Below are 14,974 nucleotides of genomic sequence, written 5' to 3'. Positions count from 1 at the left end.
ATGCCCGGCTCCTTCCTTAATGTTTCAGTCTCAATATGATCATTATCCATAAGTGACATGAAAAGTTGTAAGACATAAAGATCAGAGACAGAATGGGATAGGGTAGGAGAGTCAACTGACGGAATGGCGGGTGTATATGCCATATTAAAATAATCCTTCAATTTGAGCAAGCGTACAAATTTAAACAGATCAATAAAAACATCCGTAGGGTCCTTCATTTGTGTGGGACCGAACCCCAAACCCTTACTGAGAATTTCACATTCATGTATATTTAGTGTACGATTAGACAGGTTGACAATCAACAATTTATCTTGCTGTATTGTAGGATCAGTGATTGGTGAAGGCATAGATGTAATAGTCTTCACCACATCAAATGTAACTAATTTTTCTTGGAACGTGTTTGTACCCCTGAGCATCTAGACTTATGTTTTTTCCTCCATCTTTTCCCACCCCTTCTGATCTTTCTTTATGTACCCGTTTGTTGCCCAGTCCGAGCCTTTCCACCTCCACTAAAAAAGGTGAGGGATTCCAGGATGGATTTTTTTATGTCGATGTTTCATTGGATCTTGCACTATCAAAGGGACAAATAGAGCTAGAACTTGCTGAATCCGTGTCCATTCTTTCAGTACGTATACTTTTGTTAGATACTGATGATCTTGAGTTGTCATATTTAAGTGCAAAGGTGTAAATTCTTCCTTTGTAGTCCATATCATCTCGTTTGATTTTGCATAGTTTATCACGCAAATATAGTTGGTAGTCTTCCAAGATTTTGTCCATGATCTCATAATTCTTTTTAGTAGCGTCCTTAAGATTCATACATTCAATACTTTTCTCAATTTTGTCAACCTCAGCCTGCAATTTGGTAGTTTTTTTTCCCTCAGACTGTTTAATAAGTATACGCATCATCATGAAAGAGGCATTCTGTAAGTTTTCTTCCCATTCCGTCAATGATTCATCATCTAGATCTTCAAACGCTGGAAAGATGAGGATTCTCAGGCCTCGTGGGATTTTCTTATTTTCTAAATATTTTTGCAATGTAATACTATCCCACCATCTGGCCATCTCCTTTTTCTTTATTCGTTCAAGTTTTTGAAAACTGGTCTTCAAGCCATCTTTACTAGTGAGGCTAGTATTGGTTCCATCATGTGGAGACTGATTAGATAAAAGGTCCCTTGCCATTTCCTCACGTCTATCTTTGAAGTGTGACATGTTATAAAAAGTTGACGTATTATAGCAAGGTGGAATAATGCAGACTAGTACCCTAACAGGGAGAATATTAGAACGATTGGCAGCGGGTTCAAAAACAGGAAAGTGCACCTATTCCTATCACCAACTTGTATATAATCCTTGTAAATAGACAATATTAATGATTAGATGTCTGCACAGATCACAGTACCTGCCACCAAGGTACTAACTCAAAAAGAGATGGAATACGCATTGGATGTTTTGTTTTTACATTCAAGGAAAACTTAATAAAGAGAAGATATCCTTGTGATGATATGGAGTAAGTGGACTTAATTGCTCTGCTCCTAGTGGTGCACATTCAAAATTTCTACTATTGTATCTCTCTTTTTGAGTTAGTACCTTGGTGGCAGGTACTGTGATCTGTGCACACATCTAATCATTAATAGTCTATTTACAAGGATTATATACAAGTTGGTCAGCGAGACACAACACCTGCACATTGGTCAAAAATACGTTTTTACGGTTCATATAGACTTGTTCACATGTTTTAGCAGGGCACATAGTATCTCCTTCAGGACATTGCTGAACATGGGCTGTCACATCTCTGCTGCCAAGCCCACTGTAATCTGGCCTGAGGCAAGGAAGTAGAGGACTGACAACACTTGTACTGTGGGAGGGATGACAAATGGCAGGCAACAGATCCGGGTCCAACTGGGTCACCAGCTAAATGATGGTACGACGGTTCAGACGATAGGTCTGAATGACGTGTTGCTCTTTCAGGGTGGCAAGGTTGACTAGGGGCCTGTAAACCAGAGCATTACTCATCCTCAACCTTCCACAGTACCTGAGAATAGGAGAGAGTAGGAATCATGATGTGTAGCATTGACTGTGTGGACATAGTTGAGCTGTGCACAGATCACCAAATGTCACCCATGACACACTTTCAATACACATTGCACATGTAAAATGGCAGCCGCCTGCCTTGCATGCACTGGACAGATGGAAGTGAGCCCATCCAGCCGGTGTAGAATGTCATAATAGTAGGCGGTCGCAACCGCCGTGCAACTCCTCATTAGTTAACATGTTTGCCTATTGGAGACAGAAGCCAATGGTGATTTCCGCCGGTGCTAACAGTGATGTCCACGGCAGACGTGACCGCCATTTCATGTGCTTATGCTCACTTGACTCCTGACACTCGTGAACAGAAGACCTTCACTGCATGTGCTGTTCTGTTCTGACTCAGATAGCCAAGATGCCACGCCCTACAGGAGATAGAGCCCAAGCCTTCACCCAGGAAGAATTGGAGAAGCTCATGGATGGAGTCCTACCCCTGTATGGACAGTTGCATGGGGCACCTGAACAGCAGGTGAGGGCAATGTTACTGTTCTGTCTGTGAGTGGTGCTTATGGGGATGGGGGACTTGGGATGAGGAAGTGTGACTGGAGAATGGTCAGAGGTGAGGAGTCTGAGGAAACGTGGATTGATGACGTGTGTAGTGAGATGTGTGCTGTCCATTGCTGTCCCTGTGATCCCATGCCACATGAATTTGTCCTTCTGTCTGGGTCACCCATGCAGGTCAGTGCCCATCAGAAGAAGGGGAAATGCTGTGCCATTGCCAAACAAGTGCAGACCTTGGGGGTCCAAGCCTGGCGGAGTACCCACTGCAGAAAGAGGTGGGAGGACATGAGACTCTGGGCTCGGAAGACTGCGGAGGCCCAGTTGGGGACGTCATCCCAACGAGGGAGGGGTGGCCATCGGACCTTGACCCCACTAATGGCCTGCAATTTTGCGGTGCCATACCCTGAGGTGGATGGACACTTGAGGGCAGCACAGCAGCCACAACTAGGTGAATACACACTCTCACTTACAATAGGTGTTGCCATAGTGGCTCTGGGTGTGCACTATTGGAAAGCCGTAGAGAGGGTACAAGGTAGATTCATGTCCACTAGGGTGTTCGACAACCGGCAGGATTGGCATCACAGATGTGTGTCCATGCCATGCAGTCTGTGAACTGAGGGGTGGTTACATCAAATGTGGTATCTGTGTTGTCACCTACTTCCAAAATGAGCTAGGCAGCTCATGCCAACAGGTTCATTGCATCTAGGGTGTCAGGCCATCGTAATCAGTTCTTGCCAACCGCTGTGCCAGGGGTGAATGCAGAGCCCTCAATCTTCTGGCAGGTACTGTATGTGTAGTAAGGTAAGGTGGTCCAAGATGTCACTGTGCAATTTGAAAATGGCCTAGTAGGCATGCCAGCTACCCATGCAGAATTCAGTTGGTTCAGTAGTCCAAGAATTGTGTGTCTCAACGGGCATGGGAAGTGGGCAGGTATGCCTCTGATTATGTACACAATTGCATCTGTCACCATCAGCGGTACACGTGCACTGCTGTGGTTTCCCCCATGGTGTTCTATTGTTGCATGTGTAGGTGAGGGCATGGCGCGTCATGGCATGGCATCAGAGGATGTTGTAGTTACTATTTCTGACTGTTGTGCTGGCGTTGCCCAATACTTCTCTCTCTCTCTCTCTCTCTTTCTTTCTCCCTCCCTCCCTCGCCTCCTCTGTCTTTGTGTGCATCAACATCATCTGACAAAGGAGAAGAGGCCCCTGCGAGCGGGGAATCTGCAGACCATGTGACCCAGGAGGCTGATTCTAGCAAGCCGAGGGGACCAGTGGGATGGATGCTGAGGGGAGCGCCATGGGGGAGACAGGATTGACCCTACCATCTTCAGATTCCTCCTACAATGGCAGCTCCCTGGTAGTGGCGGATACATCTGGGCCCATGCCTACATCATCTTTGATCGCCACTTTCCCTACCAGCACCGCCCTCACTGTAGCTCCCCACCCAGTTGCCCGTGGCTGCTCACCCAGGAGGGTGAGCATCTCCTTTGCCACAGACACCTCTGCCCCTGCCCCAGTCAGCCCTGCTACCCTCAATGAGGAGGCTATTTACCTCCTGAGGGCCATCTATGTGGGGCAGTCAACCATCGTGAATGCCATCCAGAGACGAGCATCCCAGATGCAGCAGACCAATGCATTCCTGGAAGGCATTTGCAGTGCCCTGGCTGGCCTACAGAGATCGTTTCAGGTTCTGGCCTCCTCCTTCACAGCTGCCAGTGTCCCTTCTTCTTCCGTCCTCCCTCCAGCTACCTCTTCCCACACCCACATCACTCTCCCCTCACCCATCCAAAGCACCCTTACTGACCCACATGCATCCACATCAACAGAGACAGAACGCAAGGACAGACATAAGTACCACAAACACCACCACCCCCATGCAAACAAACCACATTCAGATGCAGACATGCCAAAATCCATTCCCTCCACCGACTCCCCCACTACCTCCACCCTCACAGTCACACCTACAGTCACCACCTCATCAGTCCAAGGACCTGCCACATGTGCTCTCACTGCCACCACAATATCACACACTCATACATGCCCCCCAGACACTTGTGCATGCACCACGACAATCAACACCCCCACATGCAGAACATCCACCCTACCTGCAGACACCACCCCGACATTCACTTACACATCCCCCCTGCCATCTCCCTGCATCTCCTCCCCCGCTCCTCCCAGTACTCCTCAGGGCCCACACTCACCCACCCAAAAGTAACCCAGCACAAGTCATCCACCCACGAACCTGCACCAAGTTACCTCCACGTACACACTTCTTAACCATTCCCTCTCCCTCCACTCCCAAACGTCGTCCTCATGACCTATCTTCTGTCCCTATGAAACATTTCCTGCAAATGTTTTCCCTGTTCGCCACCACTGGCACAGTCCATATTCCCCCGAAAGCACTTTGCTCCTCTTCCCAAATCCCTGCCTTCCACCTCCCAGTCATCCTCTTGTCCTCGTCATGCCCCTCCCCCACCTAAGACTCCCCCCCACCAAGTCCACAGTTACCCCTCCCATACCCAAGGCCAAGCCCACTCCCCCCACTTCCAAGGTCAGTCCCACTCCCTCCACTTCCAAGGCCAAGCGCAAGCCCACTCCTGGCTAAACCACCCCCTTCCAAAGGCAAGACTAAGGACCCCCCTCCAAAACCACCACCAAGAACCCCCCTCCAAGTCCTGACCAAAGAACCCCCATCGAAGCACAAACCCCGCAATCCTCCCCTCACCCCTGAGGTACCTGTAGGCCCCACTGATGCCCCTGCCCTGTGGACGCCAGCACTTTGCAGTCAGGAGTCAAGTTGGAGCGTCATTCTGTGCCCAGTGTGCTCGGTGCACTGCAAGACTTTTGGACTGGCCCTTGGGCCTCTTTGTACATAGTTCTGCCTATATAATTAGCTCTTTTTAATATAGTTTGGTTTAGTTTTATGAGTTTATAGAGCGCATAGCTACCCTAGGGCATCCCAGCGCTAAAGTACACAACAGATCACGGAAGACCAAAGGGGGCAGATTAACTGCGAAAAAGGATAGTTTTCAGCTTCTTCCTAAAAAGAAGTTCTGAGGATTCGTGGCGAAGTTCAGAGGGCAGAGCATTCCAGAACCGGGCGGCCCTGATGGTGAACGAATTACCAGCCCATGATCTCTTGACACGAGGTATACAAACCTGTCAAGAAGATAGAGATCTCAGGTGTCTAGAGGTAACCTAGAAGGAGATCCGCTTTCTAAGAAAAAAAGAGGGCCCCTGTTATGTAAGGCTCTATGAACAAAACACATGGATTTAAAATGAATGCGCTGTTTGATCGGAAGCCAGTGAAGAGTTACCAGTGCCGGTTTGGCAGAGAGGTGCCTGGGGGAGTTCATAAGAGGTTTAGCTGTTGCGTTCTGCACAATCTGCAGCCTCTGTATTACGTACTCTGGGGAACTGAAATATAGAGTTCCCATAGTCTAGGCGACAGAGAACTAAAGCCTGGACAAGAATTCTTCTGGCAGTAAAAGGCAGAAGATTAACAATCTTCCTAAGAGCTCTAATAAAGCCAAAACAGACTAAGGAGATTCTTTATACTTGCAGCTCCATTGTCAAAACGAGGGTCAAGCAAAAAGCCTAGGTTTTTTACCTGTGCCTTTGGGAAAGGCAAGCTGTTAAAAGCCTCAGAATGCACTGCCAAAGGGGTGGCAGGGGTGCCATTGCCTACGATCAGTACCGACCGATTTGCCATCATTGAATTTAAGTTTAGATAAGGTCATCCAATCCCCAATATCGTTCATACAGCATGCCAGATTAGCGGAAGAGGAGTCCCCAAAACTAGAAAGGGATACCACTAATTGAGTGTCATCAGCATAGGTGACCATTGAAAGATTATAGGGAGTGACTACTGCGTCCAAAGATGATAAATAGATATTAAACAGAGTTGGGCTCAAAGAAGAGCCCTGCGGGACTCCACAAGTCAGAGCACAACATCAGACAGAAAAGAACGATCCAAAACTTGGAAGGATCTTCCTGTAAGGAAAGAAGAAAGCCAAGAAAGGGCTAAGCCTCCTAGCCCTGTTTTGGAGAGTCTGTCATAGAGGAGGGTATGATCAACAGTATTGAAGGCTGCACTAAGATCAAGAAGGATAATAGCAACATGACCTCCTTGATCTAGAAGTTGACGAGCCGATTCAGTCACTGTAAGGAGTGCCGATTCCATGTTGTGTTGAGCTCTAAAACCCATTTGAGTGGGGTGTAGGCGCTCGTGGCTCTCAAGATACCTGGTTAGTTGCAGGTTTACATGTTTCTCCAAAATCTTAGCTAAAACGGGAAGGAGAGCAATAGGTCTGTAGTTGTCCATAACGGAGGGATCAAGCTTTGTTTTTTTCAGAAGAGGTTTTATAATAGCATGTTTAAGGGACTTGGGAAAAATACCTGAAGACAGGGAGCTATTGAGTATTTCTGTCAGAGGTGCGACAACAATGTCTGCAGCCTTCAGAAGAATAGAGGGGGGGCAGGGTCCAAGGGGGAGCCCAATTTGATGTTAGAAAGAAATTTAAGAGTTAGTGCGTCTGTGAGGGGTGAAAAATGAGTTAGCTGGGTCATAGCAGAAGGAAGATTCGTATCCTGCTCATCTGGCTTCTCCTGAGATGGAGATGATAAACCAGAGTATATCTTAGTGATCTTATCCTGAAAATGAGCTGCTAGTACATTACTATATGCTGCTCATCCGGCTTCTCCTGAGATGGAGATGAGAAACCTGAGTATATCTTAGTGATCTTATCCTGAAAATGAGCTGCTAGTACATTATTACTATATATAGTGGAAGCTTCAACTGGGGAGGGCGGCATAGGTGTTATGGTGAGCTCTTTAAAAATCGGAAAAATGTCTTTCTGAGGCAGAAGAATTCTCTGTTCTGCTGCTATAATAGGCAGTTTGAGCTGCCTTAATATTATAGTGTTAAGATCTAGTAGCTTGTCTGTGGGATTCTTTGGTAGAGGAGCAGTAATTTTTCCTCCAAATTCTCTCCAATTATTTGCTGTTCTGAGTTCTAGTAGAGAGGAAAAGAACCAAGGATTAGACTTATGAGCAGGTTTTTTTATTCTCAGTTTAATGGGCAAAACTGAATTCAGAGAGGTAGAGATCCAGCTATCAAGTAGGTCCACAGCATTGGGGGAGGCATAATCGTTAACTGTAGAGGAGGCACGAAGTGCAGTATCCCAAGTACTTGGTACCAACTTCGACCAAGTACGCCCCACAGTGGTGAGCCTAGGTTGGGGATCTCTAAGAACATCATAGGGGAAGGTAAATGACATTAAAAAAATTATCCTTCCAGAGTAAAGGCAAAGAGGATGAAATGGTAAGATCGGGGATATTGCTAAAAATAAGGTCTACGGTATGACCCTTCAGATGAGTTGGGCCAGTGACAGGTTGAACCATGTCCACTGAGGTGAAGGAGGATAGCAGTGATTTCGCCGAAGGACAATCTAAGTTGTCAAGATGAATATTAAAGTCACCAAGGACAGTTAAATTAGGACTCTTCCCGATAAAACTGGCTACTACATCGGGTATAACTTCCAAAAAACCTGCACAGGGGCCGGGAGGACGATAGAGAAGGATTCCCGAAAAGGTGAAGGTGGAAGACAAGTACAGAGAAAAGGACATACTTTCGCACTCTAGGATCTCAAGTGGCAATGTCACACACTTAATCACATTTTTATAAATAATGTCTATGCCGCCGCCTCTCATCCGGAGTCTGCAATATATCTGCAATATTGGTATCAATGTTAACAGCCTTGCCCAGGGTTTCCTTCAATATGTATGTGAGGTGAATGTGCAATTTTTTGTGTGTGTGTACTAATGTCCTTCCCTCCAGTGCGTGTAGGCTGGTGTACTAACGATTGGTGTCTTGGTCAGCATCGCTGGTCCTGCAGGTTAATGGCCAGCAGGAGCATTGGGAAGACTTGCAATTCATATGCCATGGCGCCTTCGGAGGTGCCTGTGTTCCTGAAAGTGAGTGTTACCTTTTATGTTGTTTAGTTTCTGCCAGGCTTTTCGTGGCAGTGAGACCGCCCCGGAAATCCTGGCGGTGTGCAGCCTCGTAATACCGTCGTGCGAAACAGCCTGACCGCCGGCCTGGAAATACGTACCACTGGTCGCAGCGTTCCGTCCACAGTGGCGGTTCGGACGGAAACTTGGCTGTGTTCTGCAGGTGCCTTCCCATACTCGTAATATGGCGGTCTTCACTTCTAGGGTCACGGTGGTGGGACCACCACCTCCAGCACAGCGGTCCACAGACTGCCAAACTCATAAGGAGGGCCTTAGTACTGAAGGGGTCATTGAACTCTGATTATTCTTGTATTTTACAATTCAAACACCAGCTTGGGGGACATTTCCTTCTTTGCACTAGAGCCCTTGGCACATTGGTTATATCCCTGGCATGCATGTGAATCACTGTCCCAGCAACACCATTGAAAGTGCACTTTTTTTGTCAGCTTCCTGCCATTGGGTCATGAGAAGAGCAGTCCAGGGTTTCTATGCTTTTTCTTTTTGTCATTTTAGTATGTTTGATTGCAAAAACGCATCTTGTACTTTTTAGGTCTTCACTAAAAAGCTCATATCCTGTCTGTTTGAGACTTTTTGTTTTCCAACAGTTAGCTTGGAGACGCACCTTTAATTGCTATTGGTTGGCGTCATTGTCACTAATTTCCTTGATTCTTATTAGTCAGTTGCTGTCGGCTTCCTTCCTCTTTGTGTATTTGTCACTTTCTTAGTGCATACACGCATTACTTGTGTCCTTTCACTACTCATTTTTTTGGGTGCTACTTTTTTATTTGCATTTATTCACTGTAAGAGAGTATGTCCTTTTGAGTTGTCTGCCTTGTGTACTTGCTCCCTCGCACAATTTGTTTTCCCCAAAGATGATAAGTAAGTCTAAAATTAAAATAATTTAGCACTTCAAATTTTTCTTCTCTTCGTACTTGGTTGTCTTGAAATTTTCATATTTATTAACATTCCAAAAAGTTTTTTTCTTACTCTATCATATAAATTAAATCTAAAAACAGGACGTAGCAATCCAACGTGTGTTGGGTGACTTTTACCAGAGTTTTGTCACTTCCTCAGGGCTAAACCATTTCATTAGTCTATCTACAGAAATATTCAAATACAAAAACAAAAACAGCAACATTTAAACATTATTATAAAAACAGGAAGCAAATTATTTCCATCATACAATTCATAAAAAACACAATATAGATAATCAAACAGAAATACAGGTTTATTAAAAAGAATGAGAAGGAAAAGAACAATACAACCACATAAGGGAGCAAAAATCAGCATTACAATGCAGAATTAATACTCATCTCTCAAATTAACATAGTGAAGTTTGAGAACAACCTTTAATTTAATAGCATAAATATAATTTGTCACACTTATTGTCTAAATTTAGCTAATATTATAATTTCAAGACAACAATATATGAAATAATAAAGACATTTTTAAAATACTGAACAATGGTCTTGTCTTGTTCAACTTCTCTAATCACATTATACTCACTCTTTTGGTGACATTACCTTCTCATTCAGCTTCTCCTCCAAAGTATTTCTGGGTGATACTCAGATCCTATCTTTTCAAATCTTTACTTTACACCTGAAATCTTGCATCTCTGATTATATTAAAGCCTATCTGACATTTGATGGATTTCTGTTCTCTCATGCTCTACTCCTCAAAGACTGAAATTGTTTATTGTGCCAATTTCTCTGATTCAAGGAAAGTGAATGCAGTGGAATGATTTTATTAGTCGCAGGCACTGATAATTACCCTATGATGCTTAACTCAGGCTGTACCTCACTGATAAGGGCTGTGTAGGCTGAAACAGGTCTGAGATCACGTGTATTCCCTTCTCAAGGGGTCGTGGCATAGCAGTTCAGACTGGAGCAGGACTAAGACTAATTTGCATACTGCTGACCTCTCTCTGTGGTGGTCTATCTAGTGGACAAAAAATGATGACTGGAATGTGGCCCAAGTCACCACCAATGGCTGAGATTAATTCAAGAATGGCTTCTATCATTTTGTTACACTTTTCTCCCTCCAGCATGCTATCTCAGATCACTAAACTACATACCATCCACTAGAAAACTCAGATTGCCATTTAACTGCAGCAACCAGATGGCATTATACACAGAGATAGTTGCAACAAGAACCACATTTAACTACATTGCTATAATCTTAATGCCACTTGGAGTCCTTAAGGAACTTGTTCAATGTATGATATATGCAGAGTCCAGTAACAGCTAATCCTCCACCCAATGCAGATTATGCATTTGGACTATGATCAGTTTGTATGGGCACATAGAATCGGCAAATAAGAATGAGTCGAAAAAGCCAATGTAAATTCAAACAAAGCAGATATGTATACAACAGTCAAAATGGGGAGCACCCTGTCTTCCATTCCAGCATTTGTGACCCCAAGGGTGGCGCTGATGACGGCCAAATAGCCAGAAACACGTGTCATAAGATACGGCACTCGCCGCACCAACTTATGGTGAAAAACTTTCAAAACTCTATTCAAATTCGTGCTAATGACTGCATTTACCATGATGCCTTGGGGTCACAAATGCTGGAATGGAAGACAGGGTGCTCCCCATTTTGACTGTTGTAATTAAGGCTCCCGTGAGCCTCTGAAATGACGAGCTCGGGTGAAGCACCTGTGCGCCTTCTCGAGTGGTACTTAAACCTGTGAATACTTTCAAGGCGGCATTTCAAGCAACCCCGCCAGCTACACGTTGCTCTTCGCTGATGACGGCCAAATAGCCAGAAACAGGTGTCCGAAGATACGGCACTCGCCGCACCAACTTATGGTGAAAAACTTTCAAAACTCTATTCAAATTCGTGCTAATGACTGCATTTACCATGATGCCTTGGGGTCACAAATGCTGGAAGGAAAGACAGGGAGCTCCCCATTTTGACTGTTGTAATTAAGGCTCCCGTGAGCCTCTGAACTGACGAGCTCGGGTGAAGCACCTGTGCGCCTTCTCGAGTGGTACTTAAACCTGTGAATACTTTCAAGGCGACATTTCAAGCAACCCCGCCAGCTACACGTTGCTCTTTGCTGATGACGGCCAAATAGCCAGAAACACGTGTCCGAAGATACGGCACTCGCTGCACCAACTTATGGTGAAAAACTTTCAAAACTCTATTCAAATTCGTGCTAATGACTGCAATTACCATGATGCCTTGGGGTCACAAATGCTGGAATGGAAGACAGGGTGCTCCCCATTTTGACTGTTGTAATTAAGGCTCCCGTGAGCCTCTGAGCTGACGAGCTTGAGTGAAGAACCTGTGCGCCTTCTCGAGTGGTACTTAAACCTGTGAATACTTTCAAGATGGCATTTCAAGCAACCCCGCCAGCTACACGTTGCTCTTCGCTGATGACGGCCAAATAGCCAGAAACACGTGTCCGAAGATACAGCACTCGATGCACCAACTTATGGTGAAAAACTTTCAAAACTCTTTTCAAATTCGTGCTAATGACTGCATTTACCATGATGCCTTGGGGTCACAAATGCTGGAATGGAAGACAAGGTGCTCCCCATTTTGGACTGTTCAGATATGTATACAAGTAGGCAAAGCAGACAATCTGGGTACATTACACACACATTTTCCCCTGTCCAGGCTTTAAATAAATTGTTACATATTACGAACATAGAGGCAGAACGTATTGGCAGTCTACATCTTCATTAATATTGATTACCTCATCACAGGTACAGTGGGACACTAAACTGAGAGCATACATGTTAAACCATAGTGTCCTTAGTAAAAATAATATAAGAATACTGAAATTATTAAATGCTCTGGTACTCTCAAACAGTGTATAATAATAGTTCCTTCTCACCTTGCCAGACACAGATCCCTGAGGTGTGGGAGCATACTCTGCCCTAATGTATTCGTAACACTTTGAGTTTGCCTGCTAGTCCTTGCTTCTATGGCCGACTACATATTTTGGCCAAAGACTCTGGGACTAATTTAGAAGTTTGTGGTAACTGTCCCACCGTTAGTTTTCCAATGGAAAACCCACCCGCCACCATGACAGCCCCACTGGATTTAGATGCTGGCTGTCCCATTGACTCCAGCCACACTTACCGCCAAGAAGATTTGAATGTGCCTTACCACCAAGCGAAAAGTGGTGGTCCGATCTCGAAGTCTGACTTGGCGGATTGGGGGGGGGGGGGGCTGGAGTGGACGAAAACTCACCTTTTTTCCAATCTAACTTCCATTTCTGGCTGGTCACGACTGGACAGGGTCCTTTGTTGCTGCTGCCAGACGACCACAGAGAAAACACTACCCTCCTGTCACAGGGCACAAAGGTGGGAAACCCTCATTGGCTGTATACGTTGGGAGGTCACTGCAAACATATACATGTCACAATAATTTTGATAAAAACTGTAATATGCATGTGTCAGGGACAAAGGTGTGTCGGTCACGGACACAAAGATTCACAACTCTTATCGAACACGTACACAACTGTCATTATGGTGCCAATATTCATTGCCAAATGAATGCTGGCACGACAATGATGGAACATTCATACTTGTCAACTGTGCTGATGTGTGCACATTGCAAGGGGACCTGTACCTGTAATGTTGTGCTTAGAGTAGTGTGTGTGAGTTAGTATGTGTTTGATATGGTTGGCTGGGTGAAGTGGATGGAGGTGTAGTGAGTGATGTGGTTGTGTCAGTATGTGTGCCACTTGCATGTGGCGTAGGTGTTGTTGTGTTGTGTTGCTGTGTGCAAAGATCAGGTGAGTGTTAATGTGTAGCGGTCGCTGTTGTGATGTGTGCAATTGTGCTTGTAGTTGAGTTTGTTTGTGTAGATGAGTGTGTAGTAGTGTGTAGGTGCAGTGCCACTGGTATGTGTATGTTATGTTTCTGTACGTGTATGTGTGCATGCAGCATGTATGTGTTTTGTTGTGTTGGAATGGCAACGGATATTGGGTGTGTATGTGATGTGCTGTGTTGTGTGTAATGCAGGGTGACACATTTGTGAAGGGTAGTGTGTGTATGTGTGTGTGTGTGTGTGTGTTGCGTGTGACTATACCTGTATTCTGCAGCCGCTGCAATTGTCCGATGTCCATTGGGTCCAGCGATCTCCCTCCATCAGAAAACCACCACCTGCCCATCTGTAGCATCTAAATACGTTGGTGGATACCCACCTGGCTGACTGCTAGGAAGAACACTGCATCCTGGTAAATAGAGTGGGTGGAACTCTTCCAACTTGACACTCTTCTCAGGCCTGCTGCCGACATGTCTCGGCAGTAACACCACCAAGATCTAAATCACATTATTCACATTTCACACAAGAATGGATCTTACCTTTTAGGGCATTTAAAGCCTATATGTTCTCCAGTGCAGAGGTCACTTGGACCACCCACTTATTTGTATCAACTAAGGGACTGCATATTCACCCTTTAGAGTGATTGCGCAAGGCAACATGTGAAGTATACAGACTCTAAGCAATACGTTGGATAACTATATGTCATGTGACTGGCTACTGCAAAATGGTTAGAGTTTGGGACCGTGGCAGCTCTTGCTCCGAATCCTGCATTAGTTTCACAGCATGACAAGTCTTTCTGATGCTTTTGCCCACAGACCACAAACCTGAGGGGGTGGGGGGTTTGAATAAGAGTAATTTGTTGTGCTTTTACACAATTTGTTTGCCATTTGTTTATGAATAATAATTAGAAAATAAACAAGCACATTTTTGTCCATTGGTTTCATTTAAAGGCCAAGCATCTTTACGACTTTCACTTGCTGTATTTGCCCCTGCAAAATGGACTTTTCAACGCTTTGTCAATATTAGTGACATCCTGATTCTAAAAAGGCTGAGAATTTTGTCTTCTTTGTGTGGCTGTGTCTGATTGGCTTGATGTGATGCTGTGACTGTTTGAAGAGTTGGTTCAAGTGGAGGAGTCCTTACTTTCCCCGGTGATGTTACGGTCTTCGTCTTGGTCAGGCTAATGAGATATGTCTTCTACATGAGAACAGACTGCATTATTTCACCCACTTTGGGCCAGAAGGTACAAGGCTGCTCTGATAGAGACACTGCCTTGGGCACATCAGCAGTGACAGACCAATATTGTTGATTATTGTTTTGAAGGACCTTTTTCTCCACAGACACTCCCACATTCATGGCAGGTGCTGAATTGCGAACAATAGTGAAGTCTGGTGCATGAACACTTTCTCCATGGCATGCCTGTTTAGCTCTATCTTCTTTTTATTGGTAGAATCTGAGAGGGGAAATGTCTCTCAAAAAAATAAGAATTGTTGTCATGAATGTGCTGGGAGTTTTCTCCCAGTGTGTGGGAAACAGTTGTGGACTTTTGCTCTTTGAGACGTCCATGGTTTGCTTTATAAGTCAGATTGGAA

This window comes from Pleurodeles waltl, chromosome 11 (assembly GCF_031143425.1).
Source record: "Pleurodeles waltl isolate 20211129_DDA chromosome 11, aPleWal1.hap1.20221129, whole genome shotgun sequence".
NCBI lineage: Eukaryota > Metazoa > Chordata > Amphibia > Caudata > Salamandridae > Pleurodeles > Pleurodeles waltl.
This window is presented reverse-complemented; position numbering follows the sequence as displayed.